The sequence below is a fragment of the Pseudorca crassidens genome, chromosome 3, assembly GCF_039906515.1.
Source record: "Pseudorca crassidens isolate mPseCra1 chromosome 3, mPseCra1.hap1, whole genome shotgun sequence".
Taxonomy (NCBI): domain Eukaryota; kingdom Metazoa; phylum Chordata; class Mammalia; order Artiodactyla; family Delphinidae; genus Pseudorca; species Pseudorca crassidens.
Window position 1 is genome coordinate 116,574,704 of NC_090298.1, and position 26,192 is coordinate 116,600,895.

Consider the following 26,192-nt stretch of genomic DNA (forward strand, 5'->3'; position numbering starts at 1 on the left):
TCTGGATAAAGGATCAAGTCTCTGGGAATTAAATACCCCACCTTCTTTAGGACCTCATCTAGTTATTCATGGGAGAGTGGAATGGAGATGGGGGTCTCTCTGGGAGGGAGGGGTGTAGGCTGGGCTGAGGTCAGCTGACTTTCCAGGATGCCTGATAGGGTGGAGGAATGGTGGGATACTGATGAGCCAGACCCAGGCCTACTTTCTTAGAGCCTCTGGTCGGGTGACCATGAAGTCAGAACTAGCTCCCCAAGCACGGTGTTCTGAAGCATGCCTTAATTGACCAAGGATGGGGTGGGGCTCACTTATTATTACTGTTGTTATTATTATTGCCCACTCTTTATATATAATTTACTTATTCATTCATTGGTCCAGTGTGTATTTTTTGAGCACCTACTGTGTGTCAAGCCCCACCCTTCTGGGAGTGCAGAAATGAATCACTGACTCTGCCCCTGCTCTGGAGGCAGGCCCAGGGTAGAAACTCCACCCTCTTTCCCTACCCCCTGGGGCCCTGAATGGGGCTTTCCCATTTTTTTCCTGGGGCTCTACCTCTCTTACCCCCCACCACCTGGTCCCATCGTAGCCTGTGTGTGTGGTTGTATGGGTGTGCGTGTGTGTGAAGTGCCCTTGATTAAGTGTATTAATAGTTAAACTCTCGCTCATAGCTGGAACTCACCAGACCACAAAAAGCCTCCCCAGTTACTCACGCACTACTGCCCAACAAGAATATCCCACTCAAGTTTTTTTTGCTTTCTCTTACTTCCCCCTTTATTCCCCCCAACTCTGAGCCCACCTCCCAGGCTGCGGGCAATAAGAAAGGACTGCCCCCTCAAAGACCCAGGAATCTCCAACCATTCCACCTGCCCCCTAAAGTCAAAGGCAGTGTCAGCTGCTGGATGAGGCTGTGTGGGTCTAGTCTGTTGGTATGAGATGTGGGAATCTGGGTGGTGTGTGTGCTAATGACTCAAGACGTGTTTATCTGTGACTCTGTGTGTTGAATGCGTGTCTGTCTGTCTTGGGATGTAGGAGTCTGAGCATGTGTATATTTGTGAATCAGGACATGTGTCTATGGATCTAGTAGTTGTTTGTGTATGCATCGCATATACCTGTGTGTTTGTGAACCTGAGAGCCTGTATCTGAAAGTTGGATTTGTCCCTGTAAATCTAGGAATGTGTATATTCTGAGTTCTGTGTGCTTAGAATTTTGGAGAGGGTGTGTTCATAATTTGTGTATATCTGTGTGTTTTATATATGCTTGTAAATAGCGGAGTGTCTCGCTCCCTGAGTGGTGTATCTGAATTGAGAAAGTGTGTGTGACTCTGGGAGTGGCATATCTGAGCTGTGCTGACAATGGTCTATGTCTGTCTTTGGTGGCTGGTGTCTATGTTCCTTTCTCTTTCTGTCTCTCCCTCCCTGATTGAGGCCCTGAGTGTGTGAGTGTATGTAATGTTGAACCTCTCCCACCCAGTCTTTCCCCTCCCCTGCCCTCCCTGGCAGTAACTGGGCAGCCTCCCCATCTGCCTGCCTGCTGGGAGTTTTGGAAGCCATGGAGGGAGACAGGCTGGGGCCGGGGTGACAGCACGTATCCACGGCGATGGCAGCCTGTGATTATGGGAATAAAAGGATTTTAAGGTCATGGGTTTATTTTTCTGTTTTGTTTTGTGTTTTTCCCCCCTTTGGTGGAGCCATTGGCAGCAAAGGACCATTGCTGTGTGTCTGCAGGTTGGGAGTCTGTCCCCCTGCAAGTGAACATGGATCTGCAGGGCTTTCCTGGGAGCATGAACATGTGTGTGTACATGCATGAGTGGAGCCTGTGAGAGCGCGTGTTCCTATCTTTCTGCTCCCCATGGGAGAGTCCACAGGACTGTTCCCTGGGGGAGAATTCTCAGGAAAACTTCTTGTTTCTGGGTGTTTCATGGAGCTGGAACCCTGTAGTCCTGTGTGTGCTGAAGAGCGGTCTGGCCCCAATCTTTGCCCACCTGTCTCCCCCTCCCTGCCCACCCACCCCCCATAGGGTGTCTCTGGCCAGAGACTGGCTAGGCCCAGTCACCTGGGCCAGGCCACATCTCGGGGTGTCAGTGCCCCTGGCCCTGCTCCAGCCCCTGTAATTGCATTCTGCCGCCTAATCCCCCGCCAGCTCAATTAGATCGCAAATTCTTCTTCATTTCCTGCCTCTGATGCTGGCCTCCCTCTGGGCTCACAGGGCCTGGGAGGGAGGGAGGGGATCTTGCCCCCTCTTCTGCCAGCACTGAGGGCTCTGGAGGTGGGGGTGATTAGTTCCTGGCACACTGGCCCTGGGGTGCTTGTTGCAGCCCTGGGGGCCAACAGGACAGGGCTTTTTGGACCAGCCTCAGTATCCCCATGCTAGGGGAAGGGGCTTGTGTAATCTGGTACATGAGCTCTGGGTAGGCAGACCCAGACCAGGCAGATCACTCTGGCCAGGCCCCTAGGCAGTGCCCTCACTGTGGGTCCCCACAGGCTCTGCCCATCTCCTGTTCCCAGAGCAGTTGCTGACGACCCCTGGCATAGCAGTTGTGACCTTGTTTTTGACCTTTTCCTGTTGGCTGTTCCAGGCACCAATAGGATCACTGGGCTCCCCTCTACTGGGTCCTCCTAACCTCCTGCCTTGACCTTGCCTGGGCAAGTGTATTTGACCACTGACTCAGGAGTCAGACCTGACTCCAAATCCTGGCCATGTCACTGCCTCGCTGGATATATGACCTTTGGTCCGTATGTGTTCTTTCTATGATCCTCAGTTTCCTTATCCCTGAAACGGGATAATAAGAGTGCCTGCCTCACAAGGCTTTTTTCAGATTAACACAGGGATGGCTGTGCAGTGCCCAGCACCAGTGGCTAACCCACAGTCAGCATTCAATAAAAGTTGGCTTTTATGGTGATGAGGACTTCATATCCCCCAGTGAAAAGGAAGACAGAACACGTGGCTCATGGTTAGCATTTCTGTCTCCATTCTGCTAATTACCAGGTGTATGACCTTGGGTACATCACTTTGCCTCTCCGGATTTCTCTTCCCCATCTGTAAAATGGGACCGATAATGGGTCTGACCTCACAGGATTATCTGCATGCAGTTGCTTGGCCCCAGCTGCCCCTGCAGGTTTTCAAAGTATTACTTGTTCTCTTATTTCTTTCCTCACACCAAGCCTGGGTGGGGTGCGGCTGGTGAAGACACAGGCTCAGGGACAAGGGGACTGGCCAAGGTCATGAGGCTGATAATGGGACCTGGGTGGGTAGGAAGGCTACCTGCTGGCTTGCTTGCCCGTTTACTCGCTGGCTCAGCTGAGCTGTGAGGCATGGCCTTCCCTCCTGCTTGTCTCTGTGGAAAGTGGTGGCTTGGCTGATTTTTTTTCTGTAAAGGGGAAGCTGGATGTCTACCCCCTTCTTCCCCAGGAGGCGCCTGTGGCAGCGGCTGTGCTGACAGGCCTCCTGGCCCTCTTACTAGGGTGGCTGGCAGCTCTGGAAGGCCGGCTGCGTGCAGATCAGCCAGAGGGAAGAGGGAACCGCAAAGGTCCCCTGCCATCACTAATCCCTACGGCCCCTCCCACCCTCTGCCTGTCCTCCGTCTGGATGGAAAGACAGAAAGCAGCCACAGCAGGAGGAGAGCTGGGGGAGACTTGCTCTGCTCAGGGGGTGATGGAGGGCGACAGACACGGGTTTGGGAGGGGGTCTGCTTCAGGGTCCCTGTATCTCCCTGCTAGTCTCCTTATTTCTATGACCTCTGTCACTCATTGGCCTAGGGTCTTTAATATTTCATGGCCTTTGGATCCGGCCCCCTGCCCCAGCGCACAGGCCCCCTTTGTCTGCCTGCTGCCCCCCACCCAGGGGCATCCGTGTCGCTGGATTGCTGAATTACTGACCCTAAGGCTGCCTCTGCCTTCCCCCAACCAGCCCTGACATCATCCCTGTCCCTCCTGACCTGCCTCCCTGGCACCTCTGCCTGTCACACCCTCCATCTCTCCTGCGCATTCTCTCCCCTCCTCTCCCGTCTCTGACTATCTCCCTGCCCTTTCCCTCCATTTTCCTCTTTTGTTGGCCTTCTCCTTCCCAGCAGAACAGAAACCGCAGCAACTGGTGCGCCTGTCTGCCCCCCCTCCTGGGTCCACCCCTTCCTGCCCCCTCCCCCCAGCTGTGCTGGCCATGAGAGCTGGTTTTATTTATTTTTCTGTTTGTTTGGGAAGAGGGCAGTGGCAGTTCTGGGCCCTGGCTGCTGCGCTCTGCCTAGAGCAGCGGGCAGGCGGGCCGTACTGGCCTCCCAGGAATGTGGCCGGGACGCCCCGCGCTATATTTACTTCCCTCCAGCTGCTGGCCCCAGCAGGGCAGAGCCAGGCCTGCCCGGTGGCCCCGGGGGAGCCCTGTACCCACCCTCCCCTGTCCAGCAGACCCCACATTGGCCCTTGGGCCCGCTGTTCCCTCTCTTCCCCATGACCTCCCTTGACCTCCTCGGACTTGCCCCGTCTGCCAGCAGGAACCCTCATGTGCCCTGCCAGGACAGGCATGAAGTGCGGGCGCTGGGGCCTGATTCGTGTGGGACAGCACCTGGCAGCCTCCACACCTCCACCTAGGGGCCTAGCCTAGGCCTGTAATCTGGTGGTCAGAACTATGCAAAGCATCTTTCCGGGCCTCTCCCTACCGGGCCTGGTCCTTGCTTTTGCCATGATCCCCTCGGCTCTGCTATGATCACTGGCAGGGGTTGGGTAGGGTAGGGTGGGGGGCCTGAGCCGGCGTCAGCAACTGCGTTCTGTTCACTGCTACCCCGCTTCCCACATAACCTGCTGGACCTCCCAGGTTTCCCACATAGACGCGTTCATATGCATGATTAAGTTCTTGCACATACATGTGCAGCACACATGAACACATGATGGAGTGTACCTTCCTTGGAGGCAGGGCCATGCCTCTTGTCATTGAGTCCCTCATTCATCAGATGCTTATGGGATTTACTGAGCCCGCTCCTTGCCAGCCTTGCAATGGGATGTGGCAGTGATTGCTTCCTGTACCCCCAGTGCCTGGCACCAGCTAAGTGTTTGAAGAGCTTTAGCTGCTGCTCTAATCAACTGCTGTCCCCCAGTTATTACTGTAATGATCATAATAGGTCATAACAATGGTGATGACAATGGCTAACCCATCCTAAGCCCTTCCTGTGGGCAGGCACTGTGTGAGCAGCTTTCTAGCCTTCACTTCCTTTAATGCTCACAGTAGGCCAGTGATTTGGGTGCTGTTAGCATTCCCATATACAAATGAGGAAACTGAGGCTGGACAGTTTGTGACTTGCCTCAGAACTTGCCACTGACGAGTGGGATTGGGTCCTGGCTGAGCCCTTGACTGGCTATAAACACCAAGAGGACAGCCAGGGTTGGTCTCTATGGTCCAGTGTGGTGGTCCACACTGCCTGGTCACAGCAGGCACTCTGTAAATGCCTGCTGAATACAGGCCGTGCTCTCTTTCCTTCTCGAGGCCCCCAGACTCCTGGCAAGGGGCCTGGCATCTGGTGGGAAGATGGGCTGATTGGCTAGTTGGGTGAATGAAAGAATGAATTAATGAATGACCAGGTGATTGGCTGTGGAATTGAGTGTTCTCAAGGGACACCAGAATGGGGGATGTGCTTATGCTGGTGATCAGAGAGATCCACAGATTGGCTGTGGAGACCCACTGGCCCTGTAGAGGATTCTGGAAAGTGAGCTTGGGGGGCAGGGCTGAGAGATGCAGCCAGAGACCAGTAGGCTGCTGAGGCTGAGCCCTTGGGGCAGGTCATGTCTTCTCCCTGGACCTCAGTTATTCCATCAATCAAATGGGCTTGGGAACCTTGCCCTGGCTGGCTGCCAGCTGGTCTGGGAGCCTGAGAGGTGAGGGGACTGTGGTGGGAAGGAGGAAGCAGTGGGTGGTGAAGACAGGAAGATGAAGCGTGGAGCTTGGCTTGGAACCTGAGAAGCAGGGAGACCAGCCCTGACCTGACGCCCGTCCTCCCTCTGAGCTACAGGGTAAGGGTGCAGGCTCACAAACTCCTACCCACCCACTTTTGCTCTGGCGCGGGCTGGGCTTCCTGACAGCTGCAGCGTCAGTGGCTGTGTGTGCCACGAGGCGGTGGCCTGTCCTCCAGGACTAGACCAGCTGTATCCCCAGGCTTATAACCCCCCACGCCCGCCCCGCAGCCTCACGTCCGGGTCCTGTTGACCCTGATGGAAGAGCCCAGCCCCTCTCCTGCCAGACTCGCCTCCCCCAAAGCTAGATAGGAAATTGGTTAGCTGGGCACATAGCAGCAGGTAGGAGTGGGCTTGGCCCCCTTTCTTCCAGGCAGCGTCCATTCTTGGTGGCCTAGAATTTTAAGGCACAGGAGTCTAGAATCATAGAATGCTTGGAGCTGAGGGATTCTTGTCAGGATTCTTGTCGTGTTGGGATTCTAGAATCACAGAGCCATGGGCTTTACTGCTGGAAGGATGCGTGAATGGTCATGTTTCAATCTTGTTTGATGCTAGGAACATTGAGGATCTGAGGGGAGGGGCTTCCCTGTGGTGCCCTCAAGTGACATGAGTTCATACCTTAGACAGAAACCCAGTCCTGCCTCTGGTCTACCCCTCTTTGTAGATGAAGCCGGCTTGGGGAGTGGGCTGTGTGGGCCCAGTCAGGCAGCAAGGGGATGCGGCTGGCCTGCAGGCACAGGAGGGGCCCTCACGGCAGTGCCTGCCTGCCCGCTGCCCACGCTTCCCCGAGGCACCAGTGTGAGGAGGAAATGCAGGCTGTTGCTTCCAGCGACAGCCGGCAGGGCCGGGCGGCTTCCCAGCTCCCCCTCTGATTCACGGCCGCCTGCAGCTCCCCCTCCCCTGGGGGCCTCAGCAGCCCCATCTGTGCAATGGGGAGAGGAGGCTTTACCCCACAGTCTAGCGTCACAAGGACAATACAGTTGGGATTCTTTTTAAGACCACCCTTACGCTGTGGGAGAGTTGGGCGAGTAGTACTGAATAGCCAGCTGGGCGTTTGGACCCAGAGCACTGAGAAGTTCTGCTTGGAGTCGCCCTGATGCCTCCAGTAGCCTGGGAGGCTGAATGGGCTCCTGGGGCAGAAAGTGTGGTGGGTGGGAAATGATAGAGAAGGGCCCTGCAGACAGAGTCTTCTTCAGGAAGAACCCTGGATGGGAGACCTAGCTCACTGGGCTCTCTCCTGGCCTCGATATACCCATCTGCAAAATGGAGTGTGTCATTCCATGAGGTCATTCATTCATTGTCTGCTCTGTGCCTGGATATGTGCTGGGTACTAGGGATCCTGAGGCAAGTAGTGGGGAGAGGAGGGGTGTCCTTGGTTGCGGGGTGGGAGTATAATTTAGCTAAAGGGGTGACTCTGGGAGAAGGAATGAGGGTGGTGCCGGTGGGGGGAGATAAGGGGCTGGCCAGCGAGGCGCAATGTCCAGCGGAAAATCCCAGCTGTTCTCAGGAAGTGTTTCCTCCACTGGTCCCCTGGGAGGGAGGTGAGGCAAGCAGGAAGGAGGATAGTTGGGGCAAACAAGGCCCCCAGCCAGTCGGATGGAGACGTCCCAGGCCTGGCAGCTGGGCAGGTGTGCCCCTCACACTGCAGGAGGGCTGGAACACAGCCCCCCACGCTCTGGGGCTGGGCCTGTGGTGGCGGGCCGGGCTGCCAGGAGGGACCGGGCCATAGTCCAGATTTCAAAGCCTTCCCCAGGGGCCTCACGGTGCCCTCCGCCCTGTCCTGAGCTGCCACCGCAGGAGCGGCAGATGCTGTTTCATCGGCTGAGGCGAGTGGGAGGCCTCCGGAAGGTCCTCCTGGGAGGTTCCGGGGGGCAGCGGGGGCGTCAGCAGCTGCCGCCCAACCAGGGCTGGCTCATGGTGGCCTCCCAAGTCCCTCAGTTCCCCCAGGCCTGGGGGCCGGGGCTGGTGCTTCGGAATTGAGACTGGTTCCTCCCGCCTTCACTCCCCCTACTGCCCACCAAGCTTCTTGGCTCTGGCCCCCCTCCCATCCCTGGCTGCGTCTGCAGAGCCCCCGGGGGAAGGCAGGGGAGGAGGCGCAGCGGGCTCAGAACAGCGGGTGCCCGCGCAGCCAAGTATTTGCGCGAGCTGTCAGAGACAGACAGGCATGTGGGGAATTTGGTGCGTGTGGGGCTGGGGGAAGCAGCCGGGTGGGCAGGCAGGCAGGAGGAGGGAAGCTGGGGCTGCTTCCCCCGCCTGTTGAACCCTGGAGAGACCACCATTCTCCCCAGCCCAGGCCAGAAGGTGCATCCGGCACCTTCTTCCTGCCTGTATCAGTAGAGTGGGAGGAGTGGGACCGGGACCCTGGCTGATGATAGTGCTGACACTGGGGAAGGGGTGCCCTGTTGAGGGCCGGAGCCTGGGAGAGGCTGTCTGGTGGAGTGTGGAGCCAGGCAGGAATCCGGGTTGTGCCCAACTGTGGCCTGCAGGAAATAGCAGCTGTCACGCTCCGGCATCTCCCCCCACCCCAAGCCTGGCACGACTTGTTTCCTGGCCAGGGTCCGGCTGAGGCAGGTCGGAGGAGCCTGGTATTGCCCAGCCTGGGCAAGGAATAGGCAGGGTGAAGGGGGCCATGTTTATAAGCCTAAAGGTACTTGGGGTGCTGGGGAGGGCTCCCCCAGGCATTCTTTTGCTGAAGCAGGCTGGAGTCATTTTGAAGGAGGGGACCTCAGCCCCTACCTCCCTGGACAAAGACCCCAATTTAGTCACCTTTGTCTTCTCTCCGATAGTTCCTTTCAGGCAGGTCAGGGCCTAGAGCTGAGTAATACTTGATGTTTCCTAGCTGAGAGCCCAGAGAGGGGCATACACTGGCCCAGGGTCACACAGTGGGCTCCCTGGCTTTCTCCCTACCCTCATGAGGGTGGGGTCAATGGGAAGAGGTGAACATTGGGGGTTGCTAGGGTGGGGGGCTATATTTAGTCAGTCCTGCAGAGCCAGGGGGCCCCTGGGAGCAGCTGTTGGTGGGGGGGGCAGACAGAGGCCTAGAGCTGCATTTAGTCTGGACAGAAATATCCTCCCCCCACCCACCCACCCACCGGCTGGGCGGCCAGGCTGCGGGCTTGTCCCCTGAGGGGCAGCTTGCCTGGGCCTGGCGGCCGGCAGGACAGCAAGATGACCCGATAGGCTTTTCCCAGCTCAGGTTTCGATGAAACAGGAACCGGAGCCGTAGCCTGGGCTGTGGGGGCCAGGGCTGTCTCCCCCCCGCTTCTCCCCTTCTCCCCATGATGCAGCCTCCCCTTCTCAGAGGCCTGGGGAAGCAGCAGGTTATTTATCAAGCTGGCCTCCCTGCCGCGTCTGCCCGAGCCTCCCCCCACCCCCTCCTTTGCGCTGGCGGCCATGAGCCCAGCAGAGCAGGGTGAGCTAGGCGGGCTGGCGGCAGGATGAGCTCAGGAGACGTGAGTCACCCGGTCCCCAGCAGCCCCACGAGGCCCTGCGGCCTGGCAGGCAGCGCGTACTCACGCACGCCCCACATGGCACCCCCGGGGGCACACGCTTGGGACAGACGGTCACTCAGCACACGTCGTTCCACACGACCCAGCACACACGGCTGACCCCCACGGGCACGGCCCAGTCACATTCACTGTGCACACTCCAGAAGCACGCTCTCTGTCACACTCATGGCCCCAGCCTCTGGCGCACACGCACACTGGCACACGCAGAGGTGAATGGGTAAACAGCGTCACACGTGGGCGTGCTGGGCCCCTGGGACACGGCTCCAATAAGGCAGTTGTGTGTCTGCTCCATCCTGTCACGGCCTCAGGCCATCGTCCTCCGGCCACAGCTCACCCAGATGGTGCGGAGAGTTGGGCCAGGGGCGCTGACGGCACCAAGCCTGGCACGCACATGTGCGCTCTCAGCGTAGTTGAGGCTCCATTCACTCAAAGGCCCCTGTACACACAAAAGAGGCCCAGCCCTCGGCCATGTAGAGTCAGCTGAATTCTACAAGGTGGGCACGGGAAGGGAGGCATTTTCCCACCCCTCAGGCTGGCTCTCTGGGGGAGGAGGCCCAAGTCTCAGGTGTGGAAGTGTTAAACCCACTTGCCCTCCAGTATGGGGATCTCTGGTCCAGGCAGAGCCTGTTGAGGGTCGATGGGGGAGGGATGCAGAGGAGCTAGGAAGAGGAAAGGCTGGAGAAGGAAAGCCATGGAGAATCGATTTTCCTGGGAGCGCCAAGTGGCCAGCTGCTCCCCCCACTCAGGGAGCTGGGTCCTTGGGAGATTGGGGGTGCCAGAGACTGGGGGGGAATGAGACTCCCTTGATCTAGGGGGCTGTGCCTCAGGAGTCTGTCAGCTCACACTCCCTGCTCACCCTGGCACCCGTTTTCCTCTGTCCTCTTGGTTCCCAAGCCCCTCGTCATCCCCTCCTGCCCTGCAGCCAGCACCCTGAGACTTAGAATTCGGAGTTAGCCCCTGGTTCTTAGTCCCTGGCCTGCAAAATGGATACAGAGTTGGCCTGAGTACAAGGAAGGGCTGGGCTGCTGCATTAGAGGGATGCCCTCAGGGAGCCTCTATGTTTCTGCTGCCTGTTGGGGCCGGTGCCTGCCTTCCCTGGAGTGAGCAGAACTGGGGGTATACCCATTTTTCATACACTGAAAAGTACATCATTTTTCAGATGAGAGAATTGAGTCTGATGGGGGTGGCTTCATGGTCATTGAGGGCTTTGGACACAGTCACCTAACACTCAGACTGCAGATCATTCTGGGCCCACAGGATTGAGACAGCCTAGCAGAGGTCAAGGGGCAGGTGAACTCGGGCCCATGTTGGCTCCCATCTCCTGGCCACATAGGTCTCCACCATAAAGGCCTGGACAGTGATCGGGGAGAAGAGAGGGGCCTAGGCATCCTGAAGAAAACAAACAGCAGTGGCCAGTCAGGAGGACTGGATGTCTCCTGAGCCATTGACTCTGGAGTTGGACAGGCCTGGGCTCCACACCTGGCTTGGTTACTTGGAGCTTGATTACTGCCTGCTGTGTAAATCATGGCCCAGTGTGTCAACCTCTCTGACCTCACTTTTGCCACCTGTAAAATGGGTATGACCCTTATCTCTGTGTCTTAAAACTGCAAGAGCTGAAGTAGGTGGTGGGCTGTGGTTCTCACCGTGTAACAGTTGGATCTCCAGGTGAGTCCAGCCCTCCCCTCCACCTGTCTGCTCCACCAAAGCTGGCATTTTTCTGGGAGTAGTACCCCACAATGAGGACTCCTTGATTAGAATGTCTTGGATTTATCCTTCTCTAGGACTGTTCTTAGATGCCAATGCTGGGGTGTGGGAGTGGAGAGGCTGGGCTTGGGGCCACAGAGAGGGGGAGGGTTGGGAATAGATTGGACCCGGGGCAGAGGAACCCGGGGTCCTTGGGTGGACATTTCTGGGGGCTTCACAGTATGGGTGGAAACAGAGAGCCAGCCATGGTTCCAAGACTTCTTCTATCCCCTAACCCCCAACAGGTAGCAAGGCCACAAGTTAGACTCAAGCAGGGACTTCCAGGTGGCAAACGTGGCCTTTGCAGGGTGGTGAGGGGCTTAGTATACACCTGTGGAAGGGCTATTGGGACTGTGGGAGTTTGAAGAAGTGCTGATATAGAGCAGGCAGGTCTGGGGGGCCAGGGAGGTAGGAGGAAAGGTTGACAGGAAGTAGTGGTGGGTTATTCCTGTGGCCAGAAAAGGACAGCTGAGTGCTGCCCTCGTTGTAGCCTTCAGAACCCTACCGTGTGCTCACCTCCCCGTGTTCCTGCAGGTACGAGGACAGGGCAGGGAATGTTCTGTTTCAGGCCGGGGAAACTGAGGCATGAGGGATTGGCTCAAAGGCAAACAGTGGCAGAACTGGGGCTGCAACCTGGATTACCCAGCACTCCTGGCTTGAGCTGTCCTTGACACTCATTCTCGTGTTGGCTGATGCTGACAGTAAAAATAACAACACAGCTCTCACTTATTGAGCGCCTGTGCATGCTGGCCCCGCACTGAGAACCTCACATATAGCCTCTCTAGGACCCTGGTGGGGGTGGGGCTGTCATGGTGGGCATTTCACAGATCAGGGAATGGGCTCAGCAAGATCAAGGTCTGAGGTCACCTAGCTGGAGGCTGCAGAGTGGGAGAGGAACCCTGACTCCAAACCCCCCACTTGGACCCTTTCATGGCCTGAACCTGTGCCTCTGGGGGACTCCTACCCATCTCCCATAATCCACATGATGAGTAATGTTCCTAGTTGGGCCATCCCCTTCCCCACCTATGCCCAGCCCCATGACTCTCCTAGGGCCCTCTGTTAGCTTGGACCAAAGAACCTTGGGACTGCTGACCCCTTAAGCCTGGGGAGGGTGAGCCCTGATGCCCTTGTCTTCTACAGACATGATTCACTGGGAGTGGGATAGGAGTCAGGGCATTCCCCAGGGGGCAGATTGATGCTCCTTAGGGTTGCAGGGATCTCCTTGCAGACAAGTTCTGGGAAGGTCAGTTGCTAGTCTTGTGAGAGCTGCTTAGGGGCCTGGTCAGCGTCACACACCTCTCCCATCCCCACCCCCCACCTTCCTGGGGACTCTTTTCCTCTCTCTGGGGAGCCCTGCAGGGAGTAGTTAAGAAAGTGCCCTTGAGCTGGAGCTATCTTCCTCTTCGGTACACAGGGGCCACAGTGACGCCCCCCACCGCCCCAATCAGTGTGCTGGTTAGCTAAAGAGAGCACCAGGCACAGCGTGGCCCTGGGTCAGGGCTCACTAAAGGTCACTGAGTTGGGTTTATATTTCTGGAAGTTGTTGCTGGCCTTAAACAGGGGCAGAAAGTCTGGGTTTGGGGCCCTGTGCTGTTTGGCAAGTTACTTCCCCTTTCTGGTCTCAGTTTCTGCATCTGTAAAATGACTTGAGAGTCTGCCCTGCACATTCTCTGAGGTGGAGGTAAGTCACAGTCAGACAGACGCACTCACAGGCCCTGCACCTGCAACTGGTCACCAGGTCCCCTAGGCTCAGGGCTCCTGCAGACCTCATGTCAGCACGGGATCCAGGGGGAGCAAGGTGGGCTCTAGAGATGGGCCAACTTGGATTTTCGTCTCACCATCAACAACTTGGGTGACTTTACTTGAACTCAGCTCTGAGCCTCAGTGTTCTTATCTGTGAAATGGGAAGGCCATGGTGCCTACCTCTTTGGGCTGCTGGGAGAATAAAACAAGATGGTGTGGACAGAGCACCTGGCACAGACTCGATCCATGGTGACCTACCACACCCACCAGCTGTCCTCTTGGTTGCTGCACCACCACCGCCCCACCTTGGTCTCAGGGCTTCTGGGAAGGAGACAGTGCCAGTCTGCTGGCTCAGCCGGCTTGGCCACTGACCTTCAGAGCACCCAGGCTGTCAAGGCCACCTGACTGCCTGTTGGGCGGGTGGGGGCAGCGCCAGCCAGCTCCTCGCCTGACGCTACCCGCCCCTGTTCCCACTCTCCTCTCCTCTCTGCGCCTGTGTGTGAGCTAATTAATCTCAATCCCTTTGGGAAATTAGAACGCCGCAGTCGCGGCCTCCTCAGCCTTGCGGTGCCGGTGCTGCTACTGGGCCCTGCCAAGACCCACTGTGGTTTGGGGGCACAGGGTGGGGGGTGGGGGCAGCAGGATGAGCTGGGCAGGCATGGGTGTCCCTGAGCCTTCCACCTCCTGGCTGGGGGGCTCTGGCTTCTCGGCCCCCTCCCCTCATTCAGCATCCATAAGGAGGCCAGGCACTCACCCTGCCAGGATGAAACCCAACCCCCAGTGCCTCTCTGACCTCTTCCTGGGGCTAGTATGGTCACCCCCTAGTATGGTCATGTTCTATCTCATTGCGGGGTCTTCTCGCCTGCCCAGCTCAGGCTGATGGAGACAGATGTAATTATGGAATTTTCCTTGGGAAATTAATTTGAAAAAGTTAATTAATTGGTGGTTCCAGAGGTGGCAGTCTCCACGCCCAGCTGGTCCTACTGACGTCAGTGCTGACCCTCCTGGGACGTGCAGCTTCCCGGGCAGGCTGGGGAGGGAGATCCCGGTGACCTGGCTGGGCAGACCAGTGTCCTGGCCCAGAGGGGACACCTGGGAAGGGTGTGTCACCTGGACCTGATAAGCTGAACTCTGAACTCTGAACTCAGCCACTTGTTTGTGTGTTCACCAGGCCATTGTCAAGCTTCTACTATACACTGGCCACAGTGTCTCAGGTGCCCCCAGCCAACATAGACTACTGAGTGTTTTGTCCAGTTCTTCCGAATCCCTTTTCTCAAGGGAAACCTCTAAACCTATTCCCAAAGTCTTTTCCATAGAGCTCAAGGGACATTATTGGGCCCATTGTACAGATGAAGCAACTGAGGCTCAGAGGGTGTGACAAGGCATTCAGCTATATTCTCCAGCAGGATGTAGTGGGTGTATAAAAGTTAGGCTTCTTCCCAAGGGATGAACACTTCCACAGGCAGCCCCCTCCCAAATGTGTGTGATAGGAGCCTTAAAGTTGACTGTACCCCAAAGAGAGGGCCAGAGAACATGGCCAACCCCTTCCTCCCTGGCATCATTGTGCTGCCTCCTTCCCCTTCCTCAGACATTTGTGGTACCCTGTATGTGCATATGGGGACTTCTCCCACCACCCCACCCAATCCTTAGGATGACCCAGCTGGGCTGAGGCAGGAGGCCCCATACCCTGGGGCTCCCTGGGTTATGTAGGGAACCCTACTGCCTCCTGGACCCCCTGCAGGGCCCTGGACCACAACAGCCTGACCAGGTTCTAGTGTCCGGAGGAATGTGGACTCTGTTACAGTCTTTGTCTACTGAGGATAGGCTGGGGCTGGGGCAGGAGGTGGCCAGGCCTGGGACAGGTCAGGGATATGACCTGTAGGAGGCCAGCAAGGTGAGGCACATGGGCTTTCAAGATGTTTGGGTCTGGGTTCCCCTAAGCTGTGTGGCCTTGAGTAAGTGCCTTAGCTGCTCAGAGCCTCATTTTCTTCATCTGGGAAACAGGTGTGATCATATATGCCACGCAGAGGGCTGTGGTGAGGCACGGGGAGGTATAACCACTTGAAGCATCTGACTTTGGCACCAGACTATTTCACTGCCTGGTGAGGCCGGATGGGTGGGAGAGCAGGGAGCCAATGGAACTGTGCAGGTGCCAGAGCCTGAGAAGGCCAAGATTTTGGAGGGGAATCTGGTGCATGTGGCTGGGACTGGAGCTGGAGGACACACGAGGAGGTGATATTTGTGAAGCACCCAAGAGCCAGCAGCTAGCGGCCCAGAGCCCAGGGGCCTCTAGGGGGAGTCCATACAGCATCTACTCTTGCATTTGTTTAGTGCATTTCCTTACCTCCAGGATGTCCCCAGGGACCAAGTGGGCCCTGCAGTTAATTGTGTAGGCCTCACCTCTCATAGTTGTTCAGAATAAAGGTGACTGTCGTGGGCAGGCTGAGCTGGGCATTTTGCATCCCATAGCCCTCTGATGTAGTCTGTAGTTCTGGGTTTCTTCAAGGTCTGACCTCTAGCCTAGGGTTTAAATGGACCACACCCATTCCCTGAGCATCCTGAGTGGGCTGGGTATGGGCTTAAAGGGGAGAAACTTCCTCTGCCCACCTTACCTCCAAGAAGCTCCCAGCAGGTGACTGGCTAAGCACTCGGAGTTCTCTGCACAGGCTCTTATTAAACCCTTCTCTGTGTGTGTCCATAGACTGGGAGCTTCCTGAGGGTGGGATCCATGACATCTCTCTGATCACATGCCCAGCACAGAGTTAGCACTGGGTGGGGGTCATAGGGCTCCTGCTTTCCTATTTGACAGCTGGGCCAATTGACGCCCTGTGAGGACATTGCTCAGCCTTGTGAGGGGCAGAGCTAACCTGGCCCAGATGGGTGTGGGATCTTCTGCAGGCTTCCTGGGGACCTGCAGCTCCTAACTCACCTGGCAGGCAGTGTTCCCAGTGTCCAGCCTTGAGCCCCAGGCTCCTGAGACCTTAATCTCTGCAAGCCTCAGTTTCTTTATCTGTAAAATGGGGCTCCTGGTACCTCTTCCTGGTAGTGCTTGGGGGGTGTAGGATGGGTGGTTAAAAAAGATGTTCTTAGCTTCATGTCCAAAACGTTGTGAGAACTCCTTCTTAAGTGTTCACCATCTTTATTATGACTATTGACACTGTTATTTTGTTATCATTACATTATTATTCACCCTCCCAGGGCCCCAGCAGCTGCGGTGGCTCTGGGCCTGGATGCAGAGCTCTGATCTACAGAGAAGTTGCAGTTCCTAATTAGTCAGTGCCCCAAGGAGAGGGCCTGGGTTTTTATTTTTGCTGGAGGATCCCACCTGCCCAAGGCTTCCCCAGGCCCTATCATCAACTGGGCTAAGGCTGCAGCCCCCTCTCCAGCCTCAGGTAGGGGGCCTGGCTCCCAGAGGAAGCCTCCCCAAATTTCCCCTGCCACTCTCTCTGCCTCCCAGACCTCCAGGGCCATGAATCATTTATGAGGCAAAAATGAAACCAATTAAGAACAAACTTTGAAAGCCTCTAATTGCTGCGCCTGGTGGCACCGAGGAATGAGGGAAGCCAGGCCTGTTCGGTGCGGAATCTCCTCCGCCCGGGCCTTCCCAGGCCGCCTGTCCCACTGCGTCCCAGGGCGCCGCGGCCTCCCGGCTCCCCGCCGCCTCCCGGCCGCGGACGTGCCTGCGCGGCTCCGGCTTCTGCTTCTGCGTCTGCCGCCCCGGCGCCCGCCCGGGTCCCTGGCCGACTAATTAGGGCCGGCTCCCCTCCCCACGCCGCCCGCCGCCCGCTCCAGGCCGGAGGTTATGGCTGCTGTTCCTGCCATCCTGGGGCCTGTGCCCTAGACCTGGCTGCCTTTCCTGTGGCGGGAGCCAGCCCTGCTGGCCTAGCTTAACCCAGACGAGCCCAGGGCACCCTGTCCCTGAACTAGGAGGCTGGGGCTCCCCGTCGTCCCCCTCCCTGTCCCTGAACTAGGAGGCTGGGGGTCCCGGCGTGGGTAGGCGCTGGGAGGTGCTGGGTCACCTGGCTTGAACAGTCCCGTTCAGTCTCCGGAGAGATCTGTGCATCCCAGCGGGAGTGGAAGGGGCTGGGGGATGACTGATGAGATAGGGAAGCTGGAGGGATACTGGGGAAGGGATGGGGACGGGGATGGGGTTGAGTTCCTGAGCTGTTGCATTGGTGAAGCGGGACCCGACTCTTCCTCTCAGCGTTGCCACAAATACAATAAGCTTATACAGATTCCTTAGCCTCAGTTTCCCCATCTGTCCACTATCAGGACAGGCCAGTTTTCTCTTGAATTTGTAATTTGAGGAGCTGGGCTTTACATGTCCCCCGCCCGCCCTCTTGGGGGCTGCTGACGGGGTGGAGGTGGGGGTCTGGAGTATGGACCCGGAAGGGCCTGCCAGGAGCCTTGGGCACTGGTGACCAACCTACTCACTGTGCTGAGGGCCAGGCAGGCCCTGGGCACTCAACGCACGTCGTTTGCTGAAACTGAATTTCTGTGCTTGTGTTTTTCCATAATTATATTAGCAGGTGGGATTTTTCCTCAGGGAAGCGGTGGGAGGGGGAGCGCCATGGCAGTGTCCCCACCCTCTCTGAGCGCGAGCTCACACTCGGCTCTGCCTGCCCGCCTGCCGTAATGATTTTTTAATTATGCAGCCAGTGCTCAGAATTGCTAATCCGCCTCCAGCCCAGCATCCCCTCTAGCAGCTCATACCCAAAGCCCCTCACTGGTGTCCCCAGAGTGGTGGTGTCCAAGCCCGAGCCCATCACTGTGCCCGGGAGCACCACCATGGTGTGAGAAAGGGGAGGCCCGGGCAGGCCACAGGGCCACCTCTCCTCCATCTGCAAGTGACAGAACTTGCTGGTGCGGGGCGCCTGTGGCTTTCTTCACACCCTGCCACCCCCGGCCCCAGCGTGGCTCGCTCCCACCAGCACAGCTGTGGCTCTGGAAGGGCACAGGGGAGTGATCAGTGTCCCCAAGAACATGTGCACCCAAGTACGAGCTTCGTCTCCGTCACACCCACACTCACACTTGGCTTCTCTTGCACACACACCCTCAGCCTCATAGCTATACAAGCACAGTAGCATGCTCTGTGTGTCTCTCACACACATAGCCGCACCTGAGGGCCAGGGTGCCCCCAGGAGACCCCAGTTGCCGCCTCCCGTGCCCTGCAGCGGCCCTGCCCCCACTCTCTTGCCTCCATACCCCCACCCCACCCCCCTGCCTGACTGGGTTGCACCCTGAGGTCTCCCTGCTCCCACCTGGTGGGGCGGCTGCCTGTGGCTGGCGCCTGCCTGAACCTCCGTTGGCCCAGCCTGGGGGAGGTGGCGGGTTGGGGAGGCTGTTCGGCAGGCAGCACTGTGGCGGCGGCTCCTCTCCAGGCGCCCAGCTGTGGCATCTGTCAAGGTCAGATAGCGACTCCGGAACCAGCCGGCTCGGCCCCATGGCCCCTCTCGCCTCATTATTTTTGTGTTCCGGGGCTGCAGCGCCACCTCCCTCCCTCCTCCTCATCCTCCCGCCTCTTGCCTGCCTCCCCCATGCCTCTGCAGGGAGGGCCTACGGTCTGGGGGCTTTTGTTTTCCAGTTTTTTCCACGCTCAGGCCAGGCAGATGCTGGGCAGAGCTGTCGGGTCTTGAACGGCAGACAAGGCAGGTGCCTCCCTCGGGGCTGGGACAGGTTCTTGGCCAGTGGAACCCTGGGTTGGTTTTTCAGGGGGACAAACTGAACCTGGGCAGAGCCCAGCCTCCACCACAGCCCAGGCGTACCTGTGGGCAACTTCCTGTTTCCACAGGGGCCCCAGCACCTGGCGTCAGTTCCTGTCTGCACCATCCCCACGCCAGGTGGGCCCCAGACTCACATCCTAGAACCCTTCAGAGGCCCTGAGACAACTCACAATGAGCGCATGCACGCCTACACGCGCGCGAACACGCTCACAGGCCAGAAGAACCCACAAACATCCAGCCACCACGTAAACCACTCTACTTGGACACAAGCACCCTCGGTCATACGCGTACGTCCACAGATGCAGATAGCCACATTCCACTCGTACACACAGGGGAGTCACACAAAGACCTCCACCTCCACTGGTATCTAAGCCCGATGTGTACATCAGCACTGATGTACACTGATGTGTACATCAGCGCTGAAACCCACAGAGTGACAGCTGAGACTGCACACACACGCACACACTCTTGTGCATGTAGCGTGCACAGGTTTCTGACACACCTCCCAGGTGGACACACACAGATATACTTGTCCCTAGGGCTGCTTTCACCATACACACTCCAATCCAAGTGTGCTCCTTGGGGCCCAGTGTTCCTTGAGCAGTTACAACACCCAAGGAGCTTTTGTCCCCTGAGATGCTGAAGTGAGCTTGAGGCTTCCCCTCTGACGCACCCTTTGTGTCCAGGGAGCCCCTGGAAAGTAGGAAATGGTGGTTGACAGAAGGGCCACCCTACCCACCTGGCCGGCCTCCATGGAGGTCCACCATCTTGGGCACAAGAGCACTGAGATGGAGTGGAATGGAAGGGTTCTGGGTGGGTCAGGATGGGCTTGGTGGCACTGGCTGGGAGAGCGGGCTCAGGGGAGTCTCTCAGGCTCTGTCTCTGGGTCCCTCTGCCCATCTCCAGCCCCCAATTAGGGTGTGTAAGTGTTGGGGGAATGAGATGTGGACAGACTAAAGGCCCCCCGGGGTCTCTGGGGTAGCCCTGGCCGTCACTGACTTCCTCCTCCAGCTGCAGACTGCTGTGACCGCCCCTGAGAGGGGGAGGTAGCTGGAGGTTTAGCAGTGGTGGGGGCCCCCACCCCCCAGGAAACTCAAAACCCTGGGCCAGCCGCGGGTGGCGGGTTGGGGCCGGCACAAAGAGGGCCTCTGTGCAGGCCGGCTGGGCTGCCCGCAGGATTCTGGGGGAGGAGCAGGAGCCGGTTTCCGTCCCATTCTGCTTCCTGCGGAGGCCGCCGGAATGCCCGGAGCTCTGGCCCAGCCTGGCCCGTCCGGCCCACCCGCAGCCCCTTCCCCTGTCTTCCTGGGCCCTAGGGTACAGCTGCAGACTTCTCTGCAACAGCATCCCGACGTGTTTTGCCCGGAGCCTGAGAACCACCCCGCCAGGACCCTTGAGAAACCTAGAGGGTTCCCCTAGGCTGAGAGCTGAACTGGACCTCACCCTCCAGCCAAAACGTGCCTCAGAGCCTTTGGCCGGTGTTGGAGAGCCAGGCCTGGAGTCTTGGTTTCAAATCCTGGCTCTGCCGTTTATTGACCTTGTTGTGACCTTAGGCAGGTGAGCCTCATCTGTAAATGGGGCTAATACTAGTTAGCAAGTTTCAGAGAGAATTCAGTGAGAAAATGCACGTGAAATGCTTAGCACAATACCTGGCAGAGAGTGAGTGCTCATTATTAGGGTCTGCTGTTATCGTGTCCTCTGGGAAGATAGGAAAGGGAGGGGTCTGAATGCTCACCCCAGTAACCCTCACATCATCTGCGGCTTGGTCCCAACCCTCTGGCCTGCTCAAAACCCTTCTCTCCAGGCCTCAGTTTCCCCATCTGAAAATCACATCAAGAGCCAGTTCTGGCCTCTGGGATGGGGGCAGGGGGGTGTTCACTCTCCGGAGACTTTTTTCTGTATCTCTCCACCTCCTTCCACATGGGCCCTTCTGGGCTCATGGCTCCTGCAGTTTGGGGTGAGGAGCAAGAACCATTCTTCTCCATTTTACAGATGGAAACTGAGGCTCAGTGTGGGGCAGCGTGTCAAAGTCAACAGGAAGGGACAGGATGGAGCCACAAACCTGGGCCTGCAGACTCAGTCCCCTGGCCAGTCCTGTGGATATGTGCCCTGTCCCCACCAATTCCTTGGCCCACATGTCTCTGAGCTGGCTTTCCCTGGCTTGTCCTGTGGTGAGGCCCACTGGGAGGGAGGTCCTAAGTAAGTGTGTGGACTCTGATCCCAGGCTAGTGTCAGCTCAGACATCTCCACTTTAGGAAACCTTAGTCTAAGATCCAGGAGCTCCCAAACAGGGAGGCCATCATTTTCTCCAGATCATAATTGCTTATCAAACTGCCTGTTCTAAATGGGGCAATCATAGTACTTCCTTCAGCAGGTGGGTATGAGGAGTCGATGAGACAAGCCATGTCCATTGTCTGGCACATAGGAAGGTCTCCATACACAAAGCTCTTATCCTCATGATGCCATGTTACAGATGGGGAAACTGGCTCAGAGGCCATATGCCACGGTCACACAGCAAGGAGGGCCCTCCAGGTCCTTTGACTCTTCCAGAGAAGGAACCTGGCCCAAAGGAGGTACCTGTTGAGGCAGGCCTTGTCTTTATCAGTGGTGTCCCAGGACCCTTGTCTCGTTCCCCAGAGCCCCACGTCAGGGAATACCTCCTGCCCGGGACCTCAGTGTTTTTTCTCCATGAAATGGGTTGATCCCCTCATCCAGCTCCTTTTGGGAGCTCTGTAAGGGCGAACAGAGCCCCCTATACTCCTGGGTTTTCTCAGCAGCATGTTTCAGTTCTCAGGCAAGGGGGTTGAGCCTGCCTTGAGAATAGGGGCATAAAAGGCCAGGGGGTATGGAGTCAGGGAAATAGGATTGCAGCCCTCACCCCCATTCTGTCCTTGGCAGTTGGTCTTGGGGTGTTAGTCTTAGGGAGGGCCTAGTGGTATTGAGGGCGTGTCCCACCCCAGGCCATCTGCTGGGTGCTAACAGTGGTCAATGTGTCCTTGTATGTGTGTGTCCATCCATAGCTGGATACGTGCCCTGTGCTCTCCAGCGGGGCCTGCATTTCTCCTGGCCTCCAAGACCAGTGTCCCCATGTGTGTCTCCCTGGGCCTGAGTAGGGCTTTTTTTTCCCTCTGGAAACTCCCCAGGCTGAATCATGGAAATCAGAGATGGAAACCCCACACACACACACCCAATTGCTCAGCTCAGTTCAACCACCGTAGCCTGTGGTCTGCCCTCCCTGCCACCACTGGCCTGCCCACCATCAGTCAGTCTGTCCATCTTGCCTCCATTGGAGACCAAGGACACCAGCCCATCAAGGTGGCTGGAGGGGGCGTGAAGGGGTGTAGCAGGGATGTCAGGAGTGGGCATGGAAGTGTGGGGAAGGGTGCGATGAGCCAGGGTGTGTGAGTCTGCAACCTGGGCCTACCTAGATGACGGCAGGCTCTGCTGGGCCAGTGCCTGGGGTCCTGAAGGCCCTGATGAAATGCCACCTCTTCCAGGAAGCCTTCCTTCAGCAGGCAGGACGGCTGGGAGGCTATTCCAGCCAGCAGCGGAGTAGGGGAGGGATGGTGCCTTGTGCAAACTCTGCCCTTGGTATTGGTGATAGTTGCACAACTGTGTAAATTTACTAAAAAACATTGAATTGTACACTTAGAAATGGGTGCATTTTATAGTAAGTAAAAACTGTACCTCAGCAAATCTGTTAAAAAAAATCCTGCCCTTGGGCTTCCCTGGTGGCGCAGTGGTTGAGAGTCCGCCTGCCGATGCAGGGGACACGGGTTTGTGCCCCGGTCTGGGAAGATCCCACATGCCGCGGAGCAGCTGGGCCCGTAAGTCATGGCCGCTGAGCCTGCACATCCGGAGCCTGTGCTCCGCAACGGGAGAGGCCACAACAGTGAGAGGCCCGCGTACCGCAAAAGAAAAAAAAAAAAAATCCTGTCCTTGACCTCAAGCCCCACCCTGTTGGGACCCTGCCAACCTCATAGCCACACCTCGCACCCACTTCCCCATTTCTTAGGAACACTTTCAGGTTCGTGTCTACTTTGGTAACCTCTCCTTATCCTTAACTCACAGGCTAAGCAGCCCTTTCCTCCAGAAAGGTCCCCTTGCCCCACTCAGTCCCCTTCCTGCTCTCTCTTTTCACATCAGTTCATGTGACCATCAGCCCAGCTCCTGTGTACCCCTCCAGAGCAGTTCCGGTCTGTATCCTGCACTGTCTCCCCAGGACCACAGGGCATGGGGCCGCTATCGGGTAGGTAGTGCAGGCTGTGTGCAACTGAACATCTAGAACATCTCACTGTGGCCACCTGTGTACATGTCTCCGTGCAGACAGCACCATCCCACCCCATAGTGCCCGCCTGTCCTGCCCCCCTCCCCCATTGCTGTGTGGCCTGAAGGGCTCAGGACAGAGCCCTGCTGGGGATGAATCCTGGCTCCCCTGGCACTGAGGGTGGAGTGAGAGCTCTGCCACCACCTCTGGTGACCTCATTGCCAGCTTGCATTATGATGTCACTGGCCCAGCATTCCGGGTTCCTGCTTGAGTATCTCCAAGCCCCCCAGGTGGGAACACTCCCCTGGGGTCTGTAACAGCTTATCCACCCGACCATGTAAAGGTGACAGGCATGGTAACAACTCTGGGGGGGTGGGGGCAGCCTCGGGGTAGCTGGGTCACCTTTCCCTGGCAGAACAAAGGCAGTCACAGAGCAGGGTGACTAACACTTGGGCTCTGGGTTCAAGTTCTAGCCCTACTGGGCACCGGCTGTTTGACCTTGGCCTGACAGCTTGAACCTCCCTGAGCCTCAGTTTCCTCATCTCTGAAATTGGTTAATAGTTCCTTTTTCCCTGAGTACTGGGGAGGAGTCAAGGAGGGAGAGAAGACATGTAAAGCATGAGAGTGTGGGGCCTGGGACACAGTAGGTGCTCAATAAATGCTAACGGATAGGGTCGGTTAGTTAAGGGAGCCTGAGAGTCGCTTGGTGAGAGCTGGTTAGGGAGGGACGGTGTCCCGTGTCTTTTGGGGCTGGCCAGGGCCTGGGGGTAGAAGCAGAGGTGGCTCCACTGTCAGGAGAGGGGGCCCAGCTTTGACTGTCCCTCACTTCCCAGCTCAGCCAAGTGAGCTCCAGCCCATAGGAGGTGGGGCCCACAGCCTGGCCCTGAGACCAGGAACCCACTGACCCCCAGCCCTCCTTCCTTTCTCCTCCCAGGTTTTGGGCCAAAGTGGGCTGGGGCTCGAGACAAGCTGGGTCTCATCTGGCCTCCCCTGACCTCTGCCTCTGCCTGCCTCTCCTGTAGGCATGTCCACCTGCCTTCTCTTGGTCCCCAGGTCCTTGCATCTGGGACTGTCTCCTCAGGGCTCTGTTTCCATGTCTCTTAGATCCTCTAGTCTCTGACCTGGGCCAGGCACCCTGCGTCTCTGAGCCCAGTTGCCTCAGTCTGTGTTCCCTATGATGCTCTGTCCTCTAACCTTGACCCTTTGCCCTGTCCTCTCTCAGTCCCTTTGTCTGACCCACCCCTCGAGTTCTCTTGTCTCGTGATCCTCTGTCCCCACCACCTGTCTCTATTCTTCTGGCCCCATGTCCCCCTCTGCCCCCCAGCGCTCTATGCCTGGGTTCCCCCCCTCACCCCCGCCCCCTGGGCTCTGTCCCCGCCCGTCAGCCCCTGGTCCCAGCTCCCGGCCGGCCCGGCTCCTGCATGGACAAAGGGGTCCTTTGTGGGCTGACCGCGGCTGGCGGGGCGGCGGGGCGCTGGCTCCGCATTACTGATGAAACGGAGCCCTTTGTTGTCCCTCCTCAGGCGCAGTATTTCTTTTTGGGGGCTGGATGCGTTCCTGGCAGGGCCGATGATGGATGCGCCCGCCGCCGCCCGCCTGCCCGCCAGCTTTCCCTCCCGCTCATGCCCGCTCCGCTTCAACGCAGCCCCAGCTCTTCCCCTGCCGCCTGGGCACTGCCAGGCCCTTCCTGGCCTGGGAGGGGGTTGCTGTGTGCCCTGCAGTAGAGGCCGGGGCCTGGGAGAAGGTCTTCTCTTATGTCCTCCCCTTCCATGAGTAGGGCACGTGAGCCCTGTGGTCAGTGGTCCACTGGGACCAGGGCATCAGCTTTTCCCAGGGTCTGAAGGAGATGAGCCGGGTACAGCGACAGATCTGGAACAGGCTTGGTTGGGGACCAGGCTTTGGGGACTAGACGTTGGTATCTGTCCACTCTGGGGTTTGAGTTGCCCTGTGTGCCAGCCCCCTCGTGTACCCCCCACCTTCACTTTCTGAGGCTGACAAACCAGTGTTCTGCCTGCAGCACCTGTTCAATGACATATCACATCCTCTGGGCCCGAAGTCAGCATGTCCCAGGACCTGGGGGGGGGCTTGGGGGAATTGTCCCTGAGGAAGGACAGAAAAATGAAAGATCAGAGAGATTCAAAGAGGAGGCCAGAGATGAACAGAACATGAGATTAGGTCCCCACCAAGAGAGACTCGGGATGGAGACAGAAGCAGAGAGACTTAGCCAGAGTGCCAGCCCTGAAAGCAGTCTGTGTCAGAGGGAGCTGACTTCTAATTGACCTGCCCGCCCCACACGCAAAGCCAGATCCTGGAGCTGGGAGGAGGGAGGGAGTAGAGCAAGAGCAGCGTTAATGCAGCTATCGATTTCTGCCACCAGCCAGCAGGCCGCAGAGGCGGGGGACACACAGAGGGGCTAGGGCGCAGGCTGCTTTCCCTCCCCACATCTCCAGCCCGCGGGCGTCTGCCTTCTTCTGTCTTCTCCCCTCAGCCTGTGTCTGGGGCTCCTGGGGCTATGGTCCAGGGCAGAGCAGCTGAGCTCGATGGGCAAGGGCTAGGTGACTTGGCATGACAGTCTCTGGCCCTGATCTCACTGGCCCTTGTCCCCAACACCTAGCCAGGGTCACTGATGCCTGGAGGAGTACTGATCTCTGAGGACAGGGGCCCAACAGCCAACCTGGGCTTGGGCCTTAGGAGGTAGAAGGGAGCACAGCAATCCTAGGGCATGTGTGACCCCCTTCTTCTTACTACGATCTGACCTCTGTGACACCCCCAGCCCAGCCTGGACACCCTGCCTGACCCTCCTGGGTTTGTCCTGGTGGAATCTGCCAGCTGGCCCAGCTCTTCCTCACCACCCATCCGCCTTCACTAGGAAGGAGCTTAGGTGGGCCCGTGCCTGCTGGGGAGAGGCAGGAGTGGCTGGCTGGCTGCTGATGCCTGCCGTTCACCTCACCCTGGAGACAGAGCTTTTCCCTCGCCTGCACTCACTCCTCCTCGTGGCCACTCCTTAGCAGTCCTGGGCCAGGGGCCCTGCCTGCTCGGGGCCTCAATTTCCCCTTCTGTAAGTGTACAGTGTTGGACTAGATGACCTCCCGGGCCAGGCTGAGTCCTGTGACTGGGGGATGGTGGGGTTGCCTGGGGACAAAGATGCAGTGTGTGCCGCCCCTAAGCCCAGGGCCGGACAGGCCCAGCCAGATGTGCGCCTCCCCCTTGAGTAGCCAGCTGCTCGGGGCTGGGCCCCGTCCTCCACCCCTCTCCTGGGGGTTGCTGGGCCGTGGCAGGC

At 57.8% G+C, this 26,192-nt stretch overlaps 1 protein-coding gene across 3 annotated transcripts in view; it reads left to right on the plus strand.

The window, feature by feature from the left end:
* Positions 1-26,192, plus strand: part of CXXC5 (CXXC finger protein 5) — a 34,253-nt gene that overhangs the window by 3,295 nt on the left and 4,766 nt on the right. Inside the window, exon 1 of one of the 3 annotated variants that reach the window (XM_067731926.1) lies at positions 3,487-3,645. The exons of the other annotated variants lie outside the window; for them this stretch is intronic. The gene's annotated coding sequence lies outside the window, so the exon portion shown is untranslated. Of the gene's footprint in view, positions 1-3,486; positions 3,646-26,192 lie in introns of those variants that run through there. 3 annotated transcript variants of the gene reach the window in all.